Source organism: Falco punctatus (genome assembly GCF_963210335.1).
Source record: "Falco punctatus genome assembly, chromosome: 3".
Classification (NCBI taxonomy): Eukaryota; Metazoa; Chordata; class Aves; order Falconiformes; family Falconidae; genus Falco; species Falco punctatus.
In genome coordinates this window covers 21,174,354-21,198,988 of record NC_137582.1, presented here as the reverse complement: position 1 = coordinate 21,198,988, position 24,635 = coordinate 21,174,354, and the positions used below count along the sequence as shown (strand labels likewise).

Genomic DNA, 24,635 nt, shown 5'->3' with positions numbered 1-24,635 from the left:
ACATTATGGATAAGCTGCATGAGCTTCTTGATCCAATTTGGTAGCAGAACACATGGCATTGCTTGGAAATTACAGAAATATTTTAGCGAGGGTGTAGGGGAAAGTGATGTTTATATTAGAGTTTGCAGTTTCACTTGTCTTTTGGGGAGAAGAGTTTGCTTTTTAAAAAATGTTCTAAGACATATGTACATATAGGAAAGGGTTGTCTCATTTTCAAGTTATTCTTCATTTAATTTTGTACAAGTTTTACTTCTTTAACTGTCTGTGCTGATTTCACTGGAAAAAGTGTCACTTCAGGTATTCATTAGTTTAAATGTTCTCTGCTGAAAATGAGAAATTTTAGCTGTGCCTTGGAGTTAATGCTTTTTAAGTTGCTTTTTTTTTTTTAAAAAAAGAACAGTGTTAGTACCATGCAGTGTTTTAACTTCATTCCTAGATTCAAATAGCTAAAGGATCTGAGGATGATTCATAAATGCAGAACTGTCTAGGCAATAAAAGTCACTGCATATAAAATGTATGTAACTGTAAAATTTAACATTTAGCCATAAAAACTAATGTCTACAGGCACAGGAGAAGCTGAGTTATTAACCCTTTTACTGCATGCAGGGTTTTTTAAGAGGTTTGTGGAATGGGAAAATTTTATATTAATTTTGGTAAATGTGCCGAGGAAAGACCATATTGTACTCTCCAGGAATAAAATCTATTAGAAACTCTGTATTGACTTCTCAGTTGTTTCTCAGAAAGGACAACAAGGACAGGCAGGCAGGTTGGCACTTGGGGTTTGTAGATGCATCCACACTTCTGTGATTCTCTTGCAGGTCTCCGGGCTTTTGTAGAGGTCCAAGAAAGCTGCGCCTTATGATGCCGTACTTGGATTGCACGTCAGAAGAAAACTAAGTGAAAACCAAGTAAATGCAAAGCTCCAGACAGGTCAGGACAAGTTTGGGCAGAGCAAGGCATGCAAGCCTCTGTTCTGAGACCCTGCAAACCTGGTGCATGCCCAGCAATGGCAATGCTGGGCTACTGGAGACCATTACTTTGTATCAGGCAGAGCTGTGTGCTGGCTGGTTTTGCCTTGCCTTGCCTGTCTTCCTTTCCGTAGGGTTGGTTGAAGGAAGTAGAGAAGCCAAAACGATTTGTATTCTGCAACCATCGCACTTCTGTGTTGCCTCTCTAAATGAATGTGAATTTTATCTCAGCCTGGCAATGGTAGGCTCAACCGCAGTTTTGACAGGAGAAGCTAACAAGCAATTTACTTAAATGGGTACATGTTCAAGGCCCAATTTGTTTCTGACTGATGGCAATAGTAGTCTACCATTGGCTTCAAAGAAAGCTAGATGAGTATTACTCAGTGACAGTAATAATTGCATCTCCTCCTATATGCTGCAATTAAAGTACTAGAAGCGTTGCATAGATCTCTGTAATTGCCTTACAGTGTAGTGTGGCTTTTGTCTTTGATTTTGCCTTAAAATAAGCTGGAAGGCATATCAGTATCTCTTCCACAATAAGAATACTGGCGGTTGATCCTTCATATGAAAATCAGCATCAAAAAGGAGAACAGGGAAAACATGCTTATTTATATAGGGGAAACTTAAAAAAATGTAATCCAAATGGTTGAAACCCCAGAATGACAGGCTCTTTAGAAATGCAGATATCATAATAATAAAAATGATGGAAACTGGATGACAAAATTAATATGATAAAGAAAACCTAATATTATAGTCTGGATGGTTGAACTCTGGTGTCTTCGGTGAGGACGGGACTGATGTAAGATCCATTCTTAAGTTAAGAATCTTAATACAGCAGAGGATAATAGACTTCTGAATTTTCATTAGGGAATTTGAAATGGCGTATTCATCCTAGTCTGAGATTTTAGTGGATAGGCTTTAAGAGGTGTTGATATCAGTGCTACAGACTATGGTCTCACTGCAGTGTGGCTGGTTACATTCAGCATAATGGCGTTTGGGTGAGATGGTATTGCCCTTTGCTACCCAAATATGATATTTTCTGTAGATGGGAAAAATACCTACTACTTAGATCAGACATCTTTAGAACTACTGTATATGTCCTTTGCTAAATACTGTAGTGTTTAAATACATTTAATACTTCTACATCTTCAGTACCACATTCATGTTAATAAAGGCTGCAGAGAGATATAAAAAAGATTTACATATGTAATAATATGCAAAAGTTTATATAATATATTTAAAGCATGGAAATATGTAAAATCTTATGTTCTAAGCATGGGATGATGCTGATCATCAGTTTTGTGCACATTGTCAATAGTTGCATTTAATGATCAGTGATTTTTGTTGTATTCTACTTTAAAGAAACTCATGCATTTCTTGAAAGTAATCTAATTAGCCTGCAAAATAAATATGGACTCAACTTTTATTTTCATTGCTTGTCTTGCCCTCTGCATAAGTGGTAATGCCATGGTTTTCAGGATGCTCAGTCTTTCACACACAATATCAAACTAGTCTAAAAGTAATTAACAACAAACGTTTGATCTTTCAGAGTTCAATAACCAGATATCTGTAACACTGCTTTTCTACCCTTGTGGATCATTTACTTGGCAGTTAACCTTACCACTACTCTTTCTTTTAAAATACCCCCCATTTGTTCAAAAAGGAACAGGGAAAACCAGTGTGATGTGGCTCCTGTGCTGGCTGTCGGAAGGCTGCTGGCCTGGTTCTGCCAGAGAGCATCTCCCGAGCTGCAGAGCTGCGGGTGGCTCAGTCACCTGGTCCCAGTGAAGGCATCTCCTCCAGCTTTTCCCCTCTCTCTCTGTAGAAGGTTCCCTCAGCCCATCTGATTTATTTTTAGTTCCAGAAGCTCTGTCTTTGAGGGCTGTGACTGCTGACATCCACCAAGTGACCATCCTGTTTCTGAACACTATTAGATCTCAATGGCAGGAGTTCTCTGCAGGTGAGGATTTGAACCACCCAGTGCATGCTGGCTGGCTAGCAAGAATTTACCTGCCCCTGGAGGAGAGCTGGTTTCAATCTGAACAACCTCATGCTGAGAGACTTTAGCACTGTTTAGGTGTCCCAAGTCTGTCTGGCTTCTGCTGGCAGTCACCCCACCACAGCCAGACACCATGTGCTGGCAGAGGCACCGAGTGGGGACCTCTCTGACAGGGCTTCTTCCAGCCTAGCTCAAACCTATCCCAAATGGCACAAGTTAAGCAAACTGCAGTATTCTCTGAAAGCACAGTTGTGCCCAGATAAGGGCTTTTGCTGGCATTCTTAGGTGTGATTTTTTCCATGCTCTTAGCCAACACAGCTATGCTCGTAAAGATTCGGAGTAGAGATCTGGCCAGAATCCTTCAAAATCCTCAATCGCAGCCTTGGCAAAGCAGCCCTCTTCACTTCGTTGGAGCTGAGACAGCTCTAGTCTTCCTAATTAGAAGCCCAGACTTTGTTCTGTCAGTGACCAAAACAGTTGCTCACATGGGATTGGCTTATCTCTCCAGTCACCACTACATACCCTGCTGGGATTTTACCCTGGCACATCTGTCTGCGTTACTGGATGCCGACATCCGTCTTGTGCTTTTGAGAAGGCAAATCAAATTCTGTGCACACACCTCTCCTGGCCTGTTAAAAGCTTTGGTTGCCTGTGTCCACAGGGCTTACTTGTGTGTGTGTGTAGCGCTGGGCTTGCTGGAAGTACACCCCACATCTCCAAGCCCTCTGTGCAGAAGCAGCGCTGAAGCACTGCCTTTCTGGTCTTGCCTTGACATTTCCTTGGCTGATGTTATGTTAGCATAAGACTTTATTTGCCCAGAACGATGCTTAATTTTGTCCATCTGTAGAGGTGATAAAGTTCTTGAATACACTAGAGGACATTTTCCTAACACCATATGGCGTGTTTATGATGTGTTGACAGTTTTTAGAGAGAAAGAGGGGCTGAAAGAACATCAGAGCATTGCAGAGATATGCACGGGTGTTGGATTGGTGGCAGAGAAGAAACACAGAGAGGTATGAAAGATGATGGGTATTGTGGTTGGTACCTTATTTTCATGCTTCATGTTGGCATTTCTAGAAGAGTACTAGTGTGATATAGTGAGATCAAGTCCCTCTGCAGTGTTGATAGATATACAGCAATAGCTCAAAAAATTATCCAGGAAATAATTAGACAGAGATGACAAAAAGGCAGTTTGCCTTAATCATCTCTAGTGTCCCAGGACCTCCTCCCAGTGGTACTTCTCTTAGTAGTCCCTCATTTGTTTGGACAGGACATCTTCCCCCACATTAGGATATCAAACTTGGCCATCAGGGGATGTAGCCAGATAATCCACTGTCAGTTTAAGCACTTCTAGAAGCTGTTGATCACCAAAAACCCGAGGTGGTTGGCTTCTCAGATTTGTTTGAATGCAGGTTTCAAAAGTGGCATGTGTGTGACGTGGCTTGGTGCAGTCTGCTGAAATCCTTTAACACTACACAGCAGCTCTTTTACACAAAGCAAGCACCAAACAACGCAAACTGACTTACATGAGTGGAAGATATCTATGAGAGCAATCTCGGCCCAGGATGAAAGAAAGCAAGGGCAATAGTGCGACTCACATTATGTCAGTTCTGTTTTAAGGAACAGCTGCTAAAACATGTTGTTCATGGACAGTGAAATGAGTTTTTCCCTACTGATATTTTAAAGTGTTTTCAGTGCTAATTTTGCTCACTTCTTTAAACACCTGATGTGAGGAAACAGGTAATTCACACAAGCTGTATTGAACCTTAATCTGATGTAATATGTTGGGAGGATGATTTATTCACTATATTAAATAACCACTTACATGCAAAACACTCTGCTTTCTGACTGGGAACATGAGGATGTGTTGGTTGCTTGCTGATTTTTTAATACTTCCATGAAACCTTTTGGCAAAGTCACAGCAGCCTCTCTGTTTTTCGTTTCTGTTTTTCACACTTAAGCAGACAGCAATGCACGCTTAACAAAAACACAGAGCTTTATTAGGCTTAGAGGCATGTGCAAGAGACAGCTTTAGAAAAATACTTTCAAGATGTGCTAATCATCTGCAAGAAGTAAATATGTTATGGCATAGTAACCAATGAACAGACAAGGTCTTCAGGAGATGCACAGCCTGGAAAACACGCTGCTATGCAACTGCACGTAAAAGACACCAAAACAATCTCCAAGGGAGTTGTGTCTATTTGCCACAGCTCAGCACCACACTTGGTCACGGAGGCCAAATGATGCACCTCTTCTTCAGGCATCTCGTTCTGAAGTCAGATTGCTGATCCCAAGCCAGATGCCCTCTGCCTTGTGCTCCAGCACCATGGTACAAGCAGCTCAGCTGTGCCCAGGCTCCCACTTTCACGACAAGGGCAGTATCCTGCTCTGCTCAGAGCCACCATGGACCACTAAGTTTGAACCCCTCTGCTTGTCACAAGCAGCCAGGTACCTACCATCCCTCCTTGGAAGTCACTGCCCTTCCAGACCTGCTGGTGTATATTCAGTGTGTGAAAACTCTGTCATCCGGTTCAGAACTCAGTTAGAAAAACCCAGTCTGTAAATTTTATTTGGAATTTTGACAAAATCTGTGGGGAACAATTATGCAAGCAGCTATTCCAGCAGATCGGAGGGGTTGTATCCTCTGAGAGTGTGAGTGGTGATGGGCAGCAGTGATAGGATGCCTGGGAAGAGATCCCTGCCTGCCAACAGTGTCTCCTCAAATTAAAAGATGTTTCTGCCCTTGATCTGGTTCTGACTGAAACTGCTCTTACCCATAAAAAGGAAAGAAATCTTAATGCTTTATTTATTGTACATATTTGTAAGTTTGGACTATGGAAACACCTTGAGGAGTAAAGACAAAACTAAATATTCAGGTTTTCCAATCAAAGAATATACTTGAGTTTCTTTCTATTATTTGAAGGAGGTTTTGAAATACATACAAGTCTAAGTTTCTCCATTGGAGTGGACAGATGTCAAATCTTCATATAAAAAATATTTTATTATACGTACCTTGTAATAGTAGGGAGCTGTTGTCCTTGATGCACATATAGCACTGACCTCATTTAGGCTGGCAATCTGTGAGTGGATGGAGCTATATGCAGTTAAACCACGGAGCACTCCCTCAGGGTAAGGACTCTGCAGTGGAGAACCTCCGCTGTGCCTGTGTAAGATGGACCCTGCCTCTGGCAGGGTTTACTTACGTGACTTGCTTCTGCTGGACTGGACTTCTGGCCTTCTCCTATTAACCATTAACATATGGAAACACCAAATATAATTCCAACCCCATCTTCAGGCTGCTGGAGATGATTTCATACTGTGGTGTGTGATGCATGGAGTGAATAATGTCTTTTTGCCCTCTGTGCTTGGTTGAGAAAAATAATTCCTGACACAAACCCACAATTACATGATCCAATGTACAATGACACCTTTCAGCTCTACCAGTTTTGTACTCTTCCCCTTCCATTTAGCTTTAAAAATGGGAAAACCAACTGACTCTCTGGTTCAATAGGATCTTTATTGCTGGAAGGAAGGATGTGACAGCATCTTGAGATATGGCAACTCCAAAATGCTGCAAATCTACTGGCTTAAGTAAGTTGCAGGGGGAACATCACTTTATTGTCAGCCAGTTAGTATAAAGGAGAGTTTGGCACGGTGAAGAGGGACTATTAAGAATTCAGCAACAATTTTTAAGCTAAGCATCCATCTATGTTGTGACTCAGAAAGCAGCAGGGACTGTTTGGTTCTTCTAGCTTTCATCTCACATTTATCTATTTTATACCATTGTGCACATCCATACAGATTCAGCAGAACATTGCTTTGAAATTAAAACCAGAGTGAAAAGAAGTTGCAAACAAGAATAAATAAGAAACAAGGGGCAGGAACACCTTGAGGCTCTCAGTTATTAAAACCGATTTCAGCAAGCGCCTTGGAATGATCTAGCTATTTGTCTAGACTTTCTAAGATAGGTTGTTCAAGGGCACATACAGCCTTTATCAGGACTGGGCTCTGCACCACGTGACTCTCAACCAGAGGTGAAGTTGGAAGGCTGTGTGCTCTTCTGGGCTGTAGCCCGTTATCAAGCCGCACAGTAAACCTGCACCTCTTAGTTAGTTGCATGTCAACTTCTATGCATATTCCACTCCTAAACAAAACGCTTTCATCAAAACAGGAGAAAACTGTAATAGTATTCCATTATACCACATCATTACATATAGCACCACGGATCTATCAAACTGCAAGGGAAAGAGTCTTTTGGGAACGTTTTGCTACTGTGAGTTGAAACCTGTTGACTTTCTCGCTGGCAAAGCTACATTTCTTTGTGGCTTTTATTCCTGGCGGGTGCTTCTGGAGCTGGGTCTTTAAATCTGGCAGCACGGAACAGCTGCAGCCTGTGGTGGCCCTTTTGTAACATCTTGCTGCTTTCCTCTTTTTCCACAGACAAGTCCTGAAACTATGCGTCTTTTTCCTCATTGCTGACAAAATGGTGCATCCTCCCAAGAATAACAAAAGCAGACTAGGAACACAATAACTGGCCTTTTGGCTAAATATTTTGTAAATACCACATGAGTATTTTAGGATTAATGACCTATTTTCATTTGTCAGTCAGGGACATTGTCTGATTTTCTGTCTTTTCACTTTCTTTTGCTTCTATGTTAATTGGTGTCAATGTTCCTTTTATACAGAAGAATATTACTAATCTGGTAACTGATTGATCTGTTATTGCTTTTTTACCAGGTTCATCCAGCTACCTAAGGTGATTAGTAGATTCCACACATTTCATGATCTCTAAACATGTCTTTAAGCCATTAATTTTTTTTTCTTTTAAGATTTTTTGTAAACCATGCTGATAAATTGACAGTGAACAGATCAGAAATATTATTTTCTTCTGCCAAAATAGCAAGTGTTAAGGTCACTGCCAGCAACAGGGCAAACGTAATGGTTTCATAGACTTTTGAGGACAAAGATGTGGATGCAGAAGGAAACAGCTTCATTGCAAGGATTAACAGAACTACTACTCATTCAATAACTGCACACAGTTATATGCTGCCACTGGAATAACACTTGTGAAATGCAAAAGAGCTGTTCAGAGAATCATTTAAGATTTTGCAAGTTCAAACATAGCATACACAAATTATGAGGATGAAGAGTTTGCTAAATACTGAATTAATTTGATCATAAATACAAATGAAGGCAAAGGCAATGGAAAAGCTTAGGAAAAAAATGGGAGAGATGATAAACCGTTTAGGAAATGTCTCCTAACAGAATTGCAATCTCATTCATCATTGTTATTCAGGAAAAAACAACTTATGCAACAAGGCTGTTAGAGGTGAACAACAGGCAAATTGGAGACCGAGATAATGGAAAATTTGATATGGTTTGGAAGAGTAAGGGGGGACCTTAACAACTAGTTAGTCTCTCAGGAGAGATTCACATTGGGAGTTTTTTGCTATATCAAGAACTGTCAGAGTTCTGATCTTTGAATGTGTGCTGAGAGCTAAGAATAGGCAAACATTTTCTTGTACACGTATCTTGTTCCTTTTTGCTGATTTTGATGTGCCAAGAAGGGTAAATGTGATATTTCTTTCTCCTTTTAAGAGGAACAGAAAAGGACTGCCCATATGGGCTTACCTTTCAATCACTACAGAGCAAGAAATGCAACAAATCTATAACTCCTTTTTTGGGATATCTTGGTGTATGTATAGGTGCAGAGCTCCAAACATGTGCAAACACTAGCTTGTGTATATTGATGTGAAATCTTTCAACAAATGCAGATGTGGCGCTGCAGAGGTTTGTGCATGCCAGTTTTTGGATGTCACAGCCGCCTGCAGTTAAATAATTGTGCATTGGAAAAAATACATTAACGTCTGCATATATTTGAAGTATTGCACCTGAAAACAACACAAGGCAGCCAAATATATACACTAACTATGAAAGGTTGCTTGATGAAAACAGATGTCCCACTGTTTGGCTCCAGATGTCTGGGTACATTATACAATGGGTGTGTGTGTGTGATTTTTGACTGTGAACTTTATCACTATAGAGAGGTCAGGTGTTGGCACTCTTGGCACGAGCAGGAGGATGGTTCCGGTGGACTGCCAGACCAGATGCCAGATTCATGTTTCACACTAGACTTTCAGCTGGGGTACAGCTCCATGAAAAGCCGTGGAGCCCGGAGGTTTGTGCTGGCTGAGGATCTTGTCCACATGGTCATCTCTGGTAAGTGTTTATGAGAAGGGGAATTATTTTCAACACATTATTTGTAAAAAGTCCAAAGTGAAGTGATGCATTTAATTTCCACAGGAGAAAAAAAAAACTTCTTTGGTCTGGATTCAAAAAAAATGCACAAAGCACTAGAAGAAAAGTAGCAGTGACCTTTTTATTCAGTAATTCTTTGGATCAGCACTCACAGAGGACATGAGAAATCAAGAGAACACGAGCTCAGCGGAGTGCCCTGAGAAGAGCAGAGGAGAATGGCCAGGCCAGCTGGAGGCAAATATGTCTCCACCTCCATCTCTTATCTTTCACTACTGCCTAGGCAGTAGGCTGCACGGCACCTGGTGACGGAGAAGAGAAGTTCAGGATGGAGTCTAGGACTGGAAAACATGCATATGTCACAAACAAATATTTGGAATTTGTTCTTTCCTCATTTTCATCCATTGGACTTACTCCAGCTTGTATAAAAAGTAATTGGAGCAGGGGCTGGAATTTCAGTGTTTTGTTTTTGATGAAAATGCTTGGCATTGATTTTTTTTTTTTTTTTCAGTAAGGAATAAACCGTATTCTTTTTCTTACCAACGCTGTTCCCCCATCACTATGACTGTAACCTGCAAGTCCCTTGCCTGCATTTTCATATCGCAAAACTGCAAGTCAAAACACACCATAAATGGTAATTTCAGGCACGTTTTGCTAAGCCCAAACTTAGAATCATTGAATCACTGAGACTGGAAAGGACCTTGGGATGTCTCTAGCTCAGTCTCCTGCCTGAAGCAGGGTCAGCACTGAATTCAGACCAGGTTGCTCTGGACATTGTCTAGTTAGTTGAAAATCTCTAGGGAAGGAGATACCACAAACAACTACCTGGGTAACTTGTTCCAGTGCTGACCACCCTTGTGATGAACATGTTTTCCTTCATGTCCAGTCAGAATCTCCCCTATTTCAGTTGATGACCATTGTCTCTCATGTTCCTGGCAGGCACCTCTGCAAAGCCTGGCTCTGTCTTCTCAGTCACCTTCTCTCAAGAACTGGAAGGCTGCTACTGTCTTCTCCAAAGACTTCTCCTACCTGTTCCTTGTTTCTTCATCCTCATGGAGCCTAGATTATACACAGTGGTTTTCAAATCCATTCTTTAAACTTTTGGAATGTGCACAAGATTTGTAAATAGGTATTTTTCCTCTTCTCCTTGCCATTAGCAGTTAGAATAGTTAATTAATGTCATTGAAACTCAGTGAAACACAATATTCTACCCTGCAATGAAATGGCTTTTTTCAAGTTGTTCTTACAAGAAAGATTTCCACTGGGTTAGTGTCACCAGATCCCACATCAGCACGAAATCCGTGGGCTTTGTAGAGATGTTGAGCTTTTTTCTACATATGCACCCAGAAAGCTACACTAAGTAGTCTTCATCTGTGCTGATCCAACACTACATGGTAAGGAATTTGTATTGAACAGAATGACATGAGGGACAGATGTTATTGGACTGATCTACTGCAATATGCTGATATGAAGAAAATCACTCCAAACCTTTCTTTCAGTTTATGGAAAGAATTTACATCATCAATTGTAGCAACTGCCTGCTGAGAATATGGTTTAGGTAGCCACACAGTAAGAAGAGGGAACAGTCCATCTTGGATGGTTGCATGGAAAGGGAAGAATCAGAAATGGAAGCTAATGTGAGCAAACAACCCAGAAAACATGAAGAAGAAGTATGACTGACACTCAGCAAACATACTCAGAGAGTTTAAATTAGATGCGTATAATTTCTCACATTCTTTGACCATTAACATAGCTTGTACAGTTATAGCTTGGGACATTTTCTTTCACTATGTCATAATGCTGTAAAATGACTTAAAAAAATATACTTCCAAGGTTTGTCATAAGTTTTTCAGTATACTAATGTTGAGATATCTGTTGTACTAGGCATGAATGCAGAAGAAAATAGTCTTTGTTTTAAAGCAATTACAAACTAATGACGCAAAGATATAGATGCCTTAACTCCAGACAGAATCATCTGTGGAATGAAGCCCAAACCAGATAAAATAGTAGGGGTGACAGAAAGAAATTTGCTTCCCGTACAGAAGTCCAACATGAAGCTGTGGGAATCACTGCTGTTTTCCTCTGTGTGTTTTGACAAAAATGCCCAATTTTGCAAAGGCAAGCATTTTATTCTGACCAGCGGCAGGGAAACCCACAGGGTGAGAAGAACCATTTGTCACACAGAAATTGTGAGATATGTTTGCATATAAACTTTTAATTAAAATTGCTGCTCTTACCCTACTGCTGGTGGAAGCCATAATGGTGACAAATGAGCTCTCTTGCAACCCAAACAGTATGGGTGCTAACTGTTAGAGATTATGAAGCAGTATTAAGTCTGGAAGAAACCTGGTTTATGATCTTACACAGGGATCCATGTAAATGATCCCATTTTTAAACGTAGCTGTCACAGTTCTCAGAAATACTGTGATAATAAAGCCAGCGAGGCTTGCAGTTACCCATATACTTAAGTACAGATTTGGCTCTAAATTGCAGTGATAATATAATCATAGGTTAACTCCGCAGCAAGTTTTGTGCTGAAATGCCTGTTCAGCTCATAGTTTCACCAAGGCTTGGCAGGGGAAGAGGGTCTCACTGCAAGACGTGTGCCAGAGCTTGCTCCGCAGTTGCATTATATCGCCCTGTGGATCTCACAGGGCTCTCCAAAGCAAGTGTTGGCCAAGGTGGGCAAGGCTAGGATGACCAAAGGAGGCAAATATCTCTAATCCATTGCTGCTGTAAGCCACAGAGGCTAGGAGAAGTGCATAACTTTGCTCAGTGATGGGGGAGACTGGTCCCCAGCACTGGAAATTGCCATTGCATGCAGCTTCACAAGCAGACAAAGTGGGAGCCAAAGAGGAAAGTGGTCTTGTCAGGGTTACAGAACAAATCAGCGCATGAGATGGGAAGGGACTTACTCCTCAGTAGGAGTCTATTGATTTTTTAACTGCTGGGCACATTTGGCTGCTGAAAGAGTCCTAGGGCTCAAATGAGATACAAGAACAAATAATTCACAGCAGACCTCAAAGACGAGAAATTTTTGGCTATGTATCTTGCCCCCCCTATAATTTCTTTTCTCAATTATTTTAATGGAAGACGGTGAAAAATGATGAGAGTTAAAAAAACCAAACCAATGGGGTTTCGGCTTCAGCAGTGGGAACATGGATTGTGAAAGAGTGCAGAAATATAACTCATGATCATCCGCAAAAATGTGAAGGATGTCAATGTGATGCCTAAACACAGACATTTCAGATTACTCTTGGGTATCTTTACCTGGCCTTCAGCTGGCACTCCAAAGTGAAGCACAACTCCCATGGGTCATCTGTCTTCTCTCCTGGCCTTGTTTATCATCTCAGAAATGTACGCACATGCCAATGAAGCTTCATTCAAGGAGTGGTTCTCTGTTACAGTCCAGGCTGTTTCAGGTCCATAAACAGCTGGGTTTGGTATTGCTGTGTAGGTAGTTCTCACTTTTAGTTATGTCTACACCTTCTGTGCTTTGGGATTTAAACAATTGCTCTTGAGTTCACTTGAACTTTCATGAACAATAGTGTGTGCAAAATTCAAATTACCAGAAAAAACACTTCCTTTCTTTTAGTTCATCTGTCATGTTTGTGGGTAGAGCTTATCTTTGAAATGGATTGGTGCAGTGGGCCTGCTTGGGAAAAAAAGAAAAGACTTAAGTATTAGAATAAGTTACTGATGCTATCAGCTGGAGAAATGAGGCTTTATTTCTCCTGAAACTACTAATCTCTGTTTTAAACTAATGTCTTTCTCAGAGGCCTAATATGTTTGGGGAACTGTGCATCTGCAGGAACTGAGATGGAAGTGGGACATCTTCCTTTATCAAATATATATTATGCTTAAAGAGTTATGCAGAAATGGGAAACAGATTTCAGTAATTCACTAACTCATAGGAAATAATGAGGGGTCTTCCTCTGGCCCTCCAGAGGACAAAATCCACACCATGGTGTCAATGGGGCTGTTGGGAGCCTGACAGCTGAGAAGGGCTTCTCAGTCACATTGCCAGAACACCATAGCCAGAGAGAAGTGATTCTGACCCTGTGATTTAAGAGTAAACTGTCACTGAAGCTGTGAACAGGCATTTTGAACCCTTTGACAGGCTGTAAATACTATTGTTAAGATAAAGCACCTTTCAAAAAATCAGTTTTGGAGAATACAGCAGGATTTTTAAAACTGGAATTTTCAGAAGTCATCAGTAGTGTGGAATTTTATCTGAATTTGGATTAGAATCCTACTGTGTTGGGATTAGGTTATCAAAAATGTAGTTTCTGGACCTCAAAAGCTACATGGTATGTCTCTGCAAGAGGACAGCCTTCCCGCGTGCCATGCTGGAGACCAGCAGAGCTGGTCCTTGTGGTCTGGAGCCTGACCCAGCTGCAGCTGGGAGCTGCTCCACCCTGCCGGGCTCTGATACCAAAAATTGCTCCACCAGCTCCTGCTGTCAAGAAGGAGAAAATGTAAATCACCATCCTCCTCTTTGTTCCATGGCATGCAGGGTTTCTCACTTCAGCTGATGACGGCATAAAGCCTGCTTGATTACATCATGGTCCTAGTCTTCTTTAATTAACTTAGATTGTTTAGTGTAAGGAAGGTGTTCTGAAAATGTAAATCACAATGGTCCAACCAACAGTGAAGTACCTTTTGCCAGGAACCAAGTATCACCCAGTAAGAAATACTAATACCATTAATTCTGAATACCTGCTGCTTGTGTAAATTGTGGTACTTCAATTTTTTTCTTCCATGATGTATATTTGGGGGTGGACATCAGTTTCGTATGGAAATCTATGTTGATCTCCAGAGTAAATGCTCTGTTGTATTAGTTGCCTATTTAAAATGTTTGTGACCTTGTATTTCTTCTTTTGGGTGGTGCCCATGTGATATATCTGTCTGTCATTATATGTCTAAAAAGAAGAGAACTATAAACCCAGTGATTTTTAGATTTTTGGCAGTATGACGGTTTGGAGCGAGAACATGATGCAATGGAGTGAGATTACTGATCTGAGATGTGCAAAGCCATAAATGATGTGGTATTGATCATATATACATATATATGAATGTATGTAGGTGTGTATATATAGAGAAGAATATATATCTCGTGGCACTGAACTGCTTCTGTAGGCAGTCTTCCAGGGAGGCAACTTGTGGAAGATTGCTCCTGTTAAAAGGCAGTCAGGGCAGGTTGATGCAGAGCTGGAAGGGGTGCTGGCTGTGGTACCCTGCAAGTTTGCTGACATCCTGTCACTGTGCTCCTGTTTCGAGTCTTGGATGCCAGTGTGAAGCTTCCTTAGCTGTCTCACCAACACTTGGTCCAAAAAACACATTTCCATCTGCAGAGGTATCATTTCAGCAGTGCCACAGAAATTTATTTGTTGGATCAGTGTCATACACTGTCTCAGAGTCTTTGAAAGTAATGAGTAGAGGTGAATTAATGAGTACAGAGAATTACTTTGTGCAGTCTTAGCATCCACAACAGACAAGCCTCCTAAGTTTTGGACATTCTGCTTCATTCTGTCGTGGAACTACATTTGTGTGAAATATATGCCCGGATCTCACTTGAAGTCAGGAGGAGTTTAGAATTCAGTCATCACTTTAGCTGTTTTCTCTGTATCTCTGTATGTTTGGCATAGTGGTACAGGCTTTAAACTCTTCTACATTCCTGTCTCTGAAAATTACCACTCCTAAAAAGCTGCTGTATCTTCCCAGTTGTAAAGGATCAGCATGGAGAAGCAGATATGAGCTGTTGATGTGAGGTATATGTACAGCCTCCTGATGCAGGACATCCTTAGTAGATACCTCTGGGAACCACACAATCATAACAGCACGAACGTTGCCTTGAAGCTGAAGGTTATCGGAAGCCAGCGAGGAGGAGGTAGCACACGTGTACATCTCCAAGAGCATCACAAGAGATTGTGTTGGTGCTGCCTTATGCACAGGTCAGGTCTGAGTCACAGATCTCCCAAAGCAATTGTACTCTAACAAGCACCACACATTCATGAACTTTTCTGGACACAGTGAATCTGTGGCACAGGACCATGCTGAGCAATGACAGGGGTGAGGTGGAGAGAAGGGCAAGTCTGTTTGACTTTGTGAAGCTTTTGGTTCAGTTTGGGTCACAAATTAGAAGAAGAAGGTCAGAGTGCCTATGAGCTGATCCATCAGAAAGTTTGCCCATCTAGAGGCCTTCAGGGTAGGCTACAGCTCCGGATCAACTGTGAGCCCAAAGCTGACTGTGATAAAGGAGATGCTGCATTTCCCTGACTGACTGACCTTATCGATACCCGTATAGGCTCACAGCAGACAGCCTGCCCTATCACTTGACAGCCACAGCTGTTGATGGGACTGTGACCCAAAACAGTACTGTTTTCAGTTCGGCAGAGCTCTAAAATTAACTCACAATTTATAGCGGTGGTAAAATACTTCTGTCTTTTTTATGTTATTTATTAACTAAGAATATTTTTCACTGGAGGTTTATTTTGCCAAAAACCTCTGAAATTATTTGCATCAGTGAACTATGGTATAGGTAAAGCGCCATATAAATTATTTGATAGGGAATTAAAAAATAACAAGACAGCAAAGCTTGAAGAAATCACTTGCTCTTTGATTGGATTTGAGACCCCTCAGGTGACTCAGTTGATTTGCCAAGAAATGTGAATTTTAAAACTAGGCCAACAAAAAGCAGAGTGCACCCTCAACCTAAACCGAAAGCCATGCCCAAAAGTTTAACACACAAAGTTTCAGCATATTCTCAGCTGTGACCGACTGAAGTTTTTATTATTCCATACTGCTCAGGGGTCTCTTTTAATTAATATCAAACACTGTGGAACAGAAGGAAATACATTAAAAAGGAAATTATTCCATTTCCCCCCAGCTGTTATTGCTAGATGTGCCACATTTTTGACTAGTGATTATTAATAGAATTCTACGCTGTAATTTCAATGCTGCTCTATTACATATCTTAAGAGGCAAAAATGGTCTGGAAATGGGAGCTCAGGTCTGAACTGCAAGATTATTTATTAATCTTTTCCACAGTGTGACCCTGGGAGACTGCCTCAATTTCCCCATCCCTCAGTTAAGCTAATAACTGCTTGCTTCCTGTGGCCGCTATGAGGTTTAATTAATAATTCGGATTTGTCTCAGGTCTGTGCTTCCTTTTATGTGCTGTAGACTCAAGTGCACAACTCCTGTCGTACGCTGCCTGGGAAAGGAGGTTACAGCATCAGAAAGGAAATCTCCCCCAGTGCCTGCAGGCCCAGGGACGCTGGTCTGGTCTCCAGGTCAAAAAGGGCTCGGAGAGGCCAAGAGAAGAGAATGTGACTTGCAAACAAGTAGTCTTCTATGCAGAAAGACAGAAAAGGGATGAGCAATGCCTGACACCTGTCCCAGTAGCTGAGCACCCTGTACGCACAGGAACCTGTCTGGCATGTGGAGATGGATGTGAAACCTCAGGAAGTGATACTGCAAAATGTCCACACTGAAAGGATGCATGTATGCAAAATGTATCACAGAGTGAGATGTAAAGTGTGGAAAAGAAAGGAGAAAGGTAAAGGGCATCTTATCAACTATGGGTAGATAGTGCAGAGATACTGTCTGCAGGTGGTGCTTGTGCAGTTCTCTGTGCCCTGTGCACTCACAATCACCTGAAAATTTGCCCCTGGGAGCAGCACTGTACTAAAACTCTAGCTGCAAGTCTTTTTAAAAGATTGAAAGTGACAATGGTTTTCTGAGATCTGGTATCTGGTTTTGAGGACAGAACCACACAGGAGACTGGAGTCATGGCCAGGATCCAAGCACTTCATTATGTTGTGCCAATTCCTAAATAAGAGGCAATTAAAATGCAGCAACCTGTGCTATTCCACTGCAGTGTAGCCATTAAGCTTCAGTTTGCACGTTAGGGTCCTATTTGGCAAACACAATATTTGTGCTAGTTGCGCAAAAAGACACCACACGACCATACACATCCCCTGAATGCCCAGCATGAGGCTTTGGAAAATCTGTGTGTGTTAAAATTATGAAATCTGGTGAGTTTATACAAGTTTCATATCTATAAATACCATGACCCAGGTTTATACTTAAGAAAGCACGTTATTGGTATTAAAGTATTAGTACAATAACAAAGCATTCACAGCGTGGCCACCAGTAGAGTTGCCCCCCAAAATGAAAGAAAATCGTGAGTAGAGTTTTTCTATGATATCTAATTTGCAGACATACTTCTTTGCACACCAGTGTTAGCTGGGACCCACAGCTCTCAATGCCCTTGACTGAAAAAAACTCCTATGAGCTGAAATGAGTAGGCTCAGTGAACATGGAATCAGCAGTTTCCTAACAAGGTCTCTATCTCCAGATTTAGGTTGGAAAGATTGACAAAAAAAATGGAGACTCTTAACCTGGATAATCTGTGATTCGAGTGTGAGCACTGTAGAACAGTGAGAAAGATGCAGTACAGGAAAACAGCAGGGCTCCTAAGGTTGCTTGCATGAGATGGCATTAAGGCCATGGAAAAATCCTAGCAGAAAAGAAGGAATAGAGGAGCAGTGTGCAAAAACTTTCTCTTACAGGCCTAGAATTTCAAAGAATGAGAGAACATACACAGTCTGATCTAAGCAAGGTAAAAGGAAGTTGGACAAGGTCTGAGAAGAGATGACATGACCAGAAGCCTGAATTAGCAGCACCACAAAAAGGGACTTCCAAAGGAAAATTCCCAGGAATGCTCAAGACAAGTGAAGATGCTCTGGTAAGGATGTGCACGAGGATTCTTCAGGCAGATCCCATGGCAAAACCGTTTTGGAAGTGTTTAGTTTTTCTAGTGAAACAGCATCCTGGGAGCTCCTAACATAACCCAGTACCATCTCCTTTGCTCTCTTCTTGACTTCATCCGCTTCTATTTTTTGCAGAGACCCAGATACGCTGTCAACCTTGTGGCTTACTTTCTTCAATTAATGCATTTTCCTGCAGAGCTAGATTAAAAATAAAAGGATGCAGGGAGGAGATCTTTGGGTAATGGAGTATTTTGAGACAGTGGTGATGAGACCAAGAGACAGAAGGCCCTAGCTCTCCCATCTCCTGCAGAAGGCAGCAGACAGTCAAGCTCTGCATGGGAGAGATCCACATCTGCAGCTGGTGCTTACTTGGTCTTAGGAGAACCTTGACATCCCTGTGTGTTCTCTGTGTCCACAAGTAAGACAGTTAGGACTGTAACATATAACTTTTAAGGCTCTTTATATTTTGTCCTGGAGTGCAAAAGTATAGGAAATGTATTGGATTGGGATCTTTGTCTAACTTTGAACATTCAAAACTGTCATCGTCCTGAGCAACCAATCTGCAACAGGCCAGTTGCTCTTTAGGTTTATGGCCCTCTGTTAGATGGGAGTGGGAGTTTTCCAGATAATCTGATCTATAATTCATTGTACCCAGATGATCAAGTGAAAAGCATTAAGTTTTACAACTTGTTCATTATTTTAAATGCTTTCTGTTTTCTGCTAGAGCTCCTCTGCCGAATATATAGAACTCCTGCAGATAATGGTTTACTTGCAGGCTGTATCTACATCTATTACAGACAGGGAAAAACAAAGGACTGTATGGACTTTATAACTGCAAGAACAACAAGTCATATATAAAAATATCCCCCAACTTCCCCATAACAAGCAGGGAAAGTTAATGATGTTGCAGACATTTAAAAGCAGAAGTCACTTGGACTTTCAATACTTCTAAAACCTTGTAGTACTTTTAACAAATATCTACCCACTCCTTTACTACATACAAAGAGAGGGTGTTCAGGATCAGCAAGATGAGGTAGGGAGTCTATCCACTCTTACATTAATCTAAACAAAAAAAAAAAAGTCTGTGACATTAGGCTTTGCAAAGCCAAGCTTTAGATCAGGCACTGACACCTCTTCAAAGGACCATTGCTGTATTCAGCGCAGGAGAGTACATGGCACATGGAACAGCTGTCCCCTTCCCAGTACAATGCAATTAGAAAATGCCCATGTTGATATTTAGTTAGCTATTAAATTCAATTTAATTTTCATAGTGCTGCATATTTGTGAGTTGGCTGTGCCCAGGGACATGAAAGAAATTGTGAGCGCTGAGCGGAGTTTTAACAGCTCAGCAGGGGAGGCTGGAATATCTCGTACCTGGGAAGGTACTGGATGGTGCCTGGTTGGTCCTTCCCAGTGCTGAGCAATGAGCAGTCTCACGAAGGGTACAGCCATCTTCCCAACTGTGTTGGGCTGTATGAATGTGCAGTGATTTAGATAAGTGACTTCAGGAAAACACCAAGTCAGAAACTTAATTTCAGACAAGGCAAATGGCAAAAACATTAGGAACTGGGTCTCACAGGCAGTGGCAAGACCCCGCTGGAGATGCAGGAGGCGGCACAGGAAGCTGCAGGCTGAAATCCTGGTGACATTGATGTGGATGGCAGGACATGTCTGTGACTTCAGGGGGAGACAGTTTCAGGCCAGGGCAAGGAACAGCAAAGGTGGGCTCAGCAAGTGTGGAGCAGCCAGCAGAGCTGGGCACTGGCGGGTGGGCAGGAGGAAGGCTGTGCTGCCACCTGCTCTGCACACAGCAGCTCTATCCTCTATAGATGGATGCGTGGCATCCTGTCATATTTCTATCTCTAAATTAATTCAATTAAATGGGCATAATGTTACACAAATTGGCATATGGCTCTATTTCTGTTTCTCTTCTCAGTCCAAATAAAAGATGTTACTACATTTCAGGGAAGGTTTTGACTTTAAGAACCTCTAGAAGGCATAATTGTAATGATTTCCAGCTATTGCAGCCTTGCCGTTCTCCAGAGCTGTGCAGAACCCCTCGTGTCAGGAAGGCTTTCTGTGCCAACGGGTTTGAGAAGAGTGTATGCAGGAATCCAATGCCAGTGCTTGCACAGGACACCTGTGGATGCTTGGGACATGAGGAAGGTGACAAGTACAGCAAGCAGTTGTCACGATGAAGACATCTATGCTTCCTAAATCTCAGCGACCCTACTTGGAAATGAAGATATATTGTAGAGTTCAGTCTAGATTTCTCCTAAACAGTGATATCTTGCCTCCTCACTGAGGCAAGGCAATTTTTTTCATTTCCCCATCATACATACATATTATCCCGAGTTAGCTGAAAGTCCAGCCTTCAGCCCGAGAAGAAGGACACAATTTCTGACTTTCTCAAATCCTTCTGTCTTCAAAAAAACTTTTGTGAAGGTTTCCTTGGGTTGCAAAGCTCAAATCAGTAATCCCTTCCACACTGAGCTTTACTAAGCTTTTCTGGTGTTGTTAGTGTGACTCTTGGCATGATTAACTGCTACATTAGGAGAATCAGGTTTTAAGAAATTTTGAGAAAACCATCTGGTTGTGAAGTCTTCAAGCCAAACTTCGGGATGTTCATATGGTCTCATACATGGTCTCATGCCTCTCTAGTGCCCAGCTTGCTCAGTACAGTCATTGCAGTCTCCAAGGACTCAGCAGACAGCCTCTTACTAGAAAATGTCTCAAAACCATTTGTAAATTTGTATCTGCCAAAGGCTTTGGACTTCAAAAGAGATCCTTCATACAGCACAGTTAGCACAGTTTGCTAAGCCCAAGAGAGTCTGGAAATCCTGCACACCATGAAGCTTACACAAAAATCCTCCAAAAATCACTAAGATGTTTGCTACAAATGTCAGATTTCAGGGGTTTGAATACAAATCCATCCTGTCTTTGGAAGTAGCGATGCAAATCTCTTTACTGCCCAGCTTAGAAAATATCATCTAACTCCTCACCTGCCCCAGTTTTCAGAGCCTGGAGGAAGCTGTGTTCAAGTGGAGTTGAGATTGTAAATGTTGTGTAAGGGAAAATTGTGCTTACCTGAAAAATAGTAGAAGTGAAAAAGGAATGTTAAAAAATCCCATATATACTTGCATCATCCTACTCTAATCCATCTAATATGTGTCTGTTAAAACTGTCTTTCTCAGCTGTCAGTCTAAACATATCACTCACCTCCATGGATATTAACTTCCTCTGCACACGCTGTTATATTCAACTTTTTTTCCTTTCATCAGTGCAGCATAGTTTTTCCCTGTCGATGCCTCCTATTCTACAGATATTCGTTGTCAGTAATGATATGCTGCTTTTGCTCTTCAATTCCCTAGCTGCCATCACTCCTTTTTGTCCATTGCAATGGAGAAAGACCTCAGAACTCCAGGTCACAAAGTTGTTGTTTGTGCCTTAGTTAGTCTTCCATAACACCGAACAAAAAAGCATTATAAATGTCAGGGGAGATGTTTTTATGTCTACCCTCAGATATATGTCTGTATCTAAATAGAATAAATCTTTCTGCTCCCGCCCCCCCCCCCCCCCCCCCCCAACTCCACAGAAATAAAACTTCATTTCTGAATTTTCCAGTGCATTTTATCTTCATTTGGACATAAACCACTTGGTGAAGAAACTTCTATTATGATACAGGCTGAAGAGTGTTATCGATGGGAGAGAAATCATAAGTAATAGAATAATAATAGGAAAGTGCAGAGATGGAATTGTGGTACCTGAAAAAGCCTTTGCTCCACCCAAAGAATGCTTTTCATCCCCCACACACTAGTTATTTGTTTTGGAAAAGAGCTGGAAAATCTATTTGAAGATGAATAGTGAAGTCAGAATATTTTTCCTTCCAGAACACTGATAAAACTAGTTTGGGACGAAATACTTTCCAATTATATCATTCTGTAACAATATATGTTAAATATTCTTTTGAAAATTATTTAAATCTAAATTGTGAATGTGCCTGGAAATCATATCAATTTTCCTAGAAGAAAGGGTGCTGGACATAAATATGATGGAAACCCTGACTTCTTCCCTTTATAGTTATAAATACAAAACCACTTTGCTGGGGAAATTGTTGATTATGACTGGGAAGATTATGAAGTGCAGTTTCATTTGCAGTACCAAATGGGAACACAATAACTTCAGTGCTTTAGCTCCTCTATTCCCTGCAATTTATGGCATCTTAGGCAATCCAGCTTCCGCTGGGTGAAGCGGTTCAGCTGAGTTAATAAATGCTGTCCTCACTTTATACAAACAGTGCGTTGAAATTTACTTCCCCAAAGCACATCAGATGTGATCAACAGCATCTGCTGTTTCTAGTGACCTTGTTTAAAGAAATAAAATAAGGCTCAGAAAAATTATGTTTTCCATGCTAGGCCTGTTGTTCTGTGAAAAAGATCTCAGCCCTAAAAGGAGTCAGCCAAGGTGCAGAGCTGGTCTGCACAATTCAGTGATGCTCTTGTCCCCGTGGATTGGAACCGACATAAATTTATGATGAGCGGCTGCTTTGATGAGATATATCTTTATGGTTTTGGTTAATGAATCTTAAAAACCCCTTCCCCTGCAAAACTTGAAACCATACAACATGCCCAGGTGTGGCCACCAGAGGAGATGGGACCCTTGTAAGGGATAATCAAGAATGAAGGTTTTATGGGTGCACTGTTTGGCCATCTCATCCTCCTATTTTTTCCTTGCTACATCTACAGGTGTCCTAACCTGAGACCTGTAGACTTACTTACCTAACTTGACCTAACTAGAGACCCTGAGATGAGTGGTATTCCTCAGGGGTCCATACAGGGACCAGTGCTGTTTAACATCTTTGTTGCTAACACAGACAGTGGGATTGAGCACTAGTTTTCTTCCCAAGGTCCCATATGGAGCCATTGACTCTGCTCCATCTTGTTTCTGTGATATCATGTTGGTGATGTCTTCTCTCACCGTGGGCTAGCCCTGCGTGCCTGCTAACCCTGCACAGGTTGGAGACAGATGGAGACATCCATCTGTTGCTTCCAGACAGCACTTAAAAAATGGGGTGTTTTCTCAGAGCTCACAAAAGTCTGCCTTGCTGGCCATTGATAAACTTGGTGAGGACCTTGGGTGTCCCCTGGGCTGACTTTACCTGCTGGATCTCTGCACTTTCCTGGGAGGGTTTCTGGGGTGATGAAGCAGAGATAGTAGCTTGATTTCTGACCCTTTTCCCTCTTCCCCGCTTCCCTCTGCTGTGAGCTCCTTTGAAGAGCTTGTCCTGCTCCCTGTGGCATCAGTCAACACCAGTAAGGAGGAGGGGATGTCTCTCCATGTCTGCAAGAGCCAATTACCCCTTGTGCCGGCAGCGAGGTCGCGCTGGCATGACTGCCACAACCATGCAGAGACCATTTCAACACCATCTCAGACATACAGAGATGTCTCAGTACACCCAGGCACCCCTGCTCTGTGCCAGGGAAATGGAGCCATTTGAGGGGCTTCTCCTTCTCTACGGCTCACGGAGGGTCTCTGGCAGGCAGCCTGCTGAGTGGGGTGTTCCCAACTCCATACTCTGTGGCGTGGGGCTCCCCATCACACCTCTGGGTGCATCATTGCTCCCCTTTGCTTAGTGGGAGTTTGTTTTGGTTTGTTCAGCATTCAACTCAGGGTTAGGTAAAATGAGCAAACCCCCTCCCTGGCCAGCAGGACAGCTCTGTAGAAGGTTTAAATGTGTATCTCTAAGTGCTCGGCTCTGAAAGATGATTTATTTGTTTTGGGGGTTGAAGCCTCATATGTTCATTTGTTTTATTTTGTGCTCATCATTATCCCAATGTCCTGCTGAGAGGGGGAGGAAGGGTCGGAGGACAACCTGTCTCCTTAGCGGTGAGGAACAAAGTGTTTGTTCAGTTGATTGCAATCTACTGGATAACTTCTCTAAGCCTCGCTTTTAATTAACTACCATACATTTTCTTGGGATTAGTGACTTGTCAGCATTTTTGGGGAGCTGGTGCTAGGAATTTTAAATAATAACAGCATTTATCTTCTGCGTGGACAGATTGTAGTTAGGCTGATAAAGATAAGTGAGGAGTTACAACAGGTTTTTCTAAGCGTGGGAGTGAAAGGTGGGAGAAGAATTCTATTTTTTTTTATAATTATAAGAATGATTTCATCAAATGATATTCCTTGTATTAGTAGACATAAGAGGAACAAGTATCTTTCTCGTAAGTTAATATCAGGAAATAAGTTTTCTGTCCTGCCAACCTTTGCATTGCCAATCCCTGGCCTTAATTGCTGACGAAACTTCTCATCCCTTCAGACACAGGAGCTCTGATGTGGAAAGGAAGAATTTAAGTCACCATCCAGGGATGCACATCAGTAGCTGCTGAAGTTCATTCCCATTTGAGGCCAAATTTACACCCGTCCTCTCAGCAGGCTCCAAAAGACTCTTAAATCTCACAGAAAGGGGCTTTACCAGGAGGCAGATGAATTCAAATTAGAAACAAGGCGCCCCTCTCCCCCTCGCCAAACGATAAATAATAACAGTGCTGGCAAGGAGCTGTCGCTGCAACCAGCCTTTCCCACGTGAAACTGCCAGCTTGTGCTGGGGCACCTTCTTGGACGTGAAAACGCTGG

General features: G+C 41.8%; 1 long non-coding RNA gene across 1 annotated transcript in view; it reads left to right on the top strand.

Moving 5' to 3' along the window:
- The window catches only part of LOC308060340, a 40,624-nt gene extending 19,045 nt beyond the window's left edge, over positions 1 to 21,579 (top strand). The window contains exon 2 of the long non-coding RNA XR_013926681.1: positions 819 to 21,579. This is a non-coding gene — a long non-coding RNA (uncharacterized lncRNA). The remainder of the gene's footprint in view (positions 1 to 818) is intronic.
- Positions 21,580 to 24,635: the final 3,056 nt, after the last annotated feature.